Raw genomic sequence first — 5,300 nt, 5'->3', positions numbered from 1 at the left:
ACAAATGCTCCAACACACCTCGAAATGGTAAGTACACAAGCAACCCTCGATTCAAACCATATCATTCCGTTGGTCTGGTATTAAAAAAAATATGCATATTGCACACGTCACTCCATCACGTGACTCTTCTATTGTTCGACAGTGCCTGACAAAAGCGGTCATGTATATTTCATATCATCCATCTATACAGCAGATGACTAAGATGTACACGTTTTTTTTCCATATGAAATATGTGTACAGTGCGTTTCAAAAAAAGTGTATACAACTACGGTAGCTTCTAATCAAAGAGAGTATAACCTTTGTGACCTTGAATCATGTATTGTATTGTATTGTATTTATTAAACTTCATTGATGTACACCAATATTCTGTCTATAAACATAATTATAATCACTTTACAATGTAATGTAACAATCAATATTCTGTTTGGGAACATGTTCATCATATAAGTCAATTAACAATGTAATGTAACATATCAATATTCTGTAAACATATATACCGTTTAAATCCATATACAATGCAGTGTTTATAGCAAAACAAAAGGAAAATCATGTATCATGGTTTTGGGTTACTAAAATCCTGTCTAATGATGCCATACTCATAATTGTGCTGCCACGGATGAATGAGCAGCAGGCTTATCAAAAATATTATGAATATGATATCATTGAGCAGAGAATAAGTTATTCTTCATCATGAAATAGATTTTAAAGTCATGTTGGTTATGAACGTTTAATTAAGAGCTATTAAAGTTGTGTAGATTTTTATTTTGATACGCATTGTATTATTATAATTAATACACTATTAGGCAAGGGCACTACAGAGTAAGCCAGTATTGAGTCTACAATTAGGTAATTACCGACGTTCCCATTTTCCAATTGAAGCTCTTAACAAAATTGATTATGATTTGTATTCTCTAGTGGCTACTACTCATTGATATCTCAACAACTTGGTGGTATCAGTTTAGCTTTCTATCCTTCATCTCTCTCTCTCTCTCTCTCACTCACTCTCTCTCTCTCTCTTTTCTCTCTCACTGTTTATCTATATCTCTCTCATTCCATCTTCACCTTTCCCTTTTCTGTCGCTTTTTCCACCTTTCTTTCTTTCTCCATTCTCATTCAGTTTTCATGTCAATTTTTCTTTTTCGCTACTCAACATTTATTTTAGTCATAATTGTTCTTCTCCTCACATGGGGTTGAACACCCTAACGACAAAAGCTGATCTCCACAGGGGTCCATCGCCCCTATAATTATTCTATGATCATTGTTCTCTTGTTTCTTGTGTACTCTATCTCTGCCGTCTCTCTCTCTCTCTCTCTCTCTCTGTATCTATCTGTCTGTCTCTCTCTCTCTATCTATCGCTCTCTCTATCTTTCTCTCTGTCTTTCCGTCTCTCTCTCTCTCTATCTATCTATATGTCTCTCTCTCTATCTATCTCTCTCTATATCTATCTCTCTGTCTCTCTCTCTCTCTCTCTCTCAATCTATCTCTCTGTCTCTCTGTCTCTGTCTATCTCTCTATCTATCTCTCTGTCTCTCTCTCTTTCTCTCTCTCTCTACCGTCTCTCTCTCTCTCTCTATCTATCTCTATGTCTCTCTCTCTCTCTCTCTCTCTATATATATATATATATATATCTTTGTTCCTCTCTCTCTCTCTCTCTCCCTCTCTTCATCTATCTATAATTCTTTCTCCCCCCCCCCCTCCTCCCTCTGTTCCCCTCTCTCTCTCTCTCTCTCTCTCTCTCTCTCTCTATCCCCTCTCATCATCTCTCTCTCCATCTATCTCTTTCTTTCTCCTTCCCCTCTCGACTCGCTCTCTCTCTCTCTCCCTCAATATGTCTTGCTCTTTCTCTATCTTTCTCTCTGTCTCCCTCTCCTCATCTATATTCATCACTCTCTCTCTCTCGACTCTCTCCCTCCCCCTCTCGATTCGTGCTGTCGCTCTCACTCTCCGGTAGTCCAGAATCTGCATGGTCCTTGATAAATTCCCTACACACTTGATTCAAGCCGTCGAAGATGGCGGTATAAACAAACTCATAATAATTATGCTCACCAGCCCCGTCACGCCATCATCGGCTGGTAGCAAGGAAGTAGGGAGAGGTAGCGTTGGTGTGGTGGAGATCAAAATTAAATAGACCAGATTCTTGACTAACTCTCTGGTCGATGGATCAAAGTTTGAGAAAAGATGAGCTATGGCTGCTGTGCATCAGAAAGGAACACTGATATTACGACTACTACTACGACTATTATACCACTAATGATAACAATAATAGGACGAATTTAAGGGGAAACAAAGTTAAATGCAGTGAAATACTTTTTGAATACGAAGATAAGGCATTTTACTTCCTCATCTTTCACAAGTCTACTTCTCTGATCTATCTGCTTTCCTCTAGAGGAGTTTGCTATTTAGGTTGGATTTCTCTTTGCAATATAATACATTACATTGACGACCATCTGTTCTTTGAATATATAACATTATCACAACGAAGAATATCTGATTTTGGAGTACTATAAGAAATTACAATGACGTTGGCGATGATCAGTTATTATGATCGTTTTCATTACACATTCACCCTAATATCATTTGCCATGATTAATGCAATACACAAGCAGGTAGATTATCGATACAAATATATTTTATATGAATTACCGTTTGTCATATTCTGAACATTTAATCTAATTTGAAATACCGTGTGCCGAGTCAAAAAAAGTTTACACCTAGAAAATTGCTAATTATTTAATAAATCATCTATGAACAGTAAGTTGTTATATATATTATGAAAGAGTGTTTTATCCCAAATCATTTGGTATCATATTTGTGTGGTATTTGTTCACGCTTGGATGACCGATTTTTGCACTCTCGCAAAAATGCCTCCTGTTCATCCACGCGTGAACACATACCACACAAAAATGATACCAAATGATTTGGGATAAAACACTCTTTCGTAAGATGTATAATAATTTACTGAACATAGATGATTTTTAAATAATTAGCAATTTCTAGGTGTAAACTTGTTTTTGACTCACACTGTATTGTATAAAAACATACTTTACAATAATTTATATTGTTTTTATGTATCTTTCAACATATTTTGTTCCATATTTGTAATAAGCATTATGCCTATATTGTATCGCCTGTGATTCGAGAACACCATCGTTCCTTTCTGGCGTTTCACTTTAGGTGGCGCAGTACTTAGCAAATATCAAAATATATTAGACCGAAAAAGAAAATGACGATATTGGTTCGTTTGCAATACACTTAATTAACTTTCATATCTTCTAATTATACTACAATTATTTCGTTTTATTATCTCGATATTATCGGGAAATTGTAAGCTGTTTCGATATTAGCAAATGTACATATAGGCAAAAAGACAAGGTGCGTTAGGATATTGACAATACATTCAAGAAATAAATTGTACCAGGTATCACCGTCCTAAACCTGTGTCGAGCGTGGAAAATGTATAATAATGTCTTGACAAAGGACGTTAGTGCCGCAGCAGGGATTCGAACCCCGTACCTTATGGTTCACATTCCGGAAACGTATCCACTAGACCGCAACACCTCTATGCAGACCACTACAACTCCACGAGGCCAAAACACTTCGTGAATTCGTTATGAGACATTTTATCCACACCACTCTGTTTGATGAAACGCCCCCCCCCCCCCCAGCTCTGTTCAGCTAAAGTTCCTTCAGATTAATCTCTGTATTTACAGGTTGATAAGCAAGTTCTGCAACTCCTCATCTGATGGTGACAAGTTGTAATCTGTATTGAAAACAAATATTTTAAAGTTACTAGTTTAAATTAAACGCGTGTTTGTATAATTCTGGAGTTAATAGACCATTTTCGCAATGAAACCAACTTATACATAAGTGCCTCGATACAAATTATTTCATTCACAGATACGGATAATTGAATTTTAGTAGTCAGAATTCAAATTGCATGCATAAGTTGTTGCAAGGTAGGAAAAATATTATGAGTTTTTTAGAAAACTATTGACATTTATTCGTAGCAGATGAATGAAATACTTCGCATCGAGGCGCTTCACGAAGGCATATGCATGCATACATTTGGTTACATTAGGAAAATGGCCCATAATAACCACGCTTCTCTTCCTAACAGCGCCATAGCTATACGAAATAATATAGTAGATAGTCACGTCACCGGAAGTGGCACCTATCCATTGATAAGTCATATTCATTGAGCACATTTTCCTTTACATAGATCGAGCTTGTTTATGGGAGGGAAGTATTTAGGATCTCATTAATCGACCTTAACGTGGGTGCGTGTCTTGATAATATTTTACAGCAAACTTCTGAACATCATGGAAACCCCACCCAAGGTTTGTTCCTTGTTGACAATAGAAAAATCAGCTTCGAATTTGACTTTAATAATTTCTTAAAAACTGATGGGGGCTGATTTGTATGCGGACGTTGCTTATTGCTATATCGCATCCTTCCCTTCCTCTAGCGGTTCTCCATTCGGGTGTGGGGGTCTTCTTGCATACCTTATCTACTACCAGTAATACTACTTATAATAATGGTCATGATAATAAGATATAATTATAACAATAATAATAATAATAACTAGAATTTAATTCGTCACGAAGACGAATAAGGTGGTCTGTCTAAGTCTTATGATAGCTTTGAGAATGGGAGAAGTTATATAGACATGTAAACAATGATGATCATGATGAACATGGTGATGATCATGATAGTAAAGGTGATGATGATGATAATGATAATGTTATATGGCGATAAAAACGATAAAGTTAATGATGATGATGAGCAAGAGCATGATCCTGACAACTGATTAAAAAAATTGAGGAAATAATTAGATAGCAAATAGTCTCAGCTACAACATACTAAAATTTGGGGGAAAACTATTGAATAACAATCGAGATCCTAGTCAAAACACCTTGTCATGCAGATTCATGTTTTGAAAAAAGTGACCTCCCATAGACATAACACGTAAATATGACAAATTATGCATTGTCACCTTTAATCGAATATTTAACTATAATGACGTCATCTAAATGAAAAATAAATGGCATATTTTTGATAGAGAATTATCTCAGCTACAACATATCAAAATCTGGGAGAAGATCGATCACCGATAAGTGAGATAATCTCAAATAAACAAAGACAAAAACAAAAACAATGACGTCATCAACAAAATACATTTGTTTGAGTTTAGATGCCAATATGATGACTTTGTTTCACTTTGTACGAGTCAGAGTGGTATGAAATCATATCTCCAACTCATGCTTTTTCTAACCATGATATAAAAAATGGGGGTCAACGGA

The sequence above is a fragment of the Strongylocentrotus purpuratus genome, unplaced genomic scaffold (genome assembly GCF_000002235.5).
Source record: "Strongylocentrotus purpuratus isolate Spur 01 unplaced genomic scaffold, Spur_5.0 spur5_contig_844, whole genome shotgun sequence".
In the NCBI taxonomy this organism is placed as follows: Eukaryota; Metazoa; Echinodermata; class Echinoidea; order Camarodonta; family Strongylocentrotidae; genus Strongylocentrotus; species Strongylocentrotus purpuratus.
The sequence above is the reverse complement of the archived record's forward strand: the minus strand, read 5'-3'. Positions refer to the sequence as shown.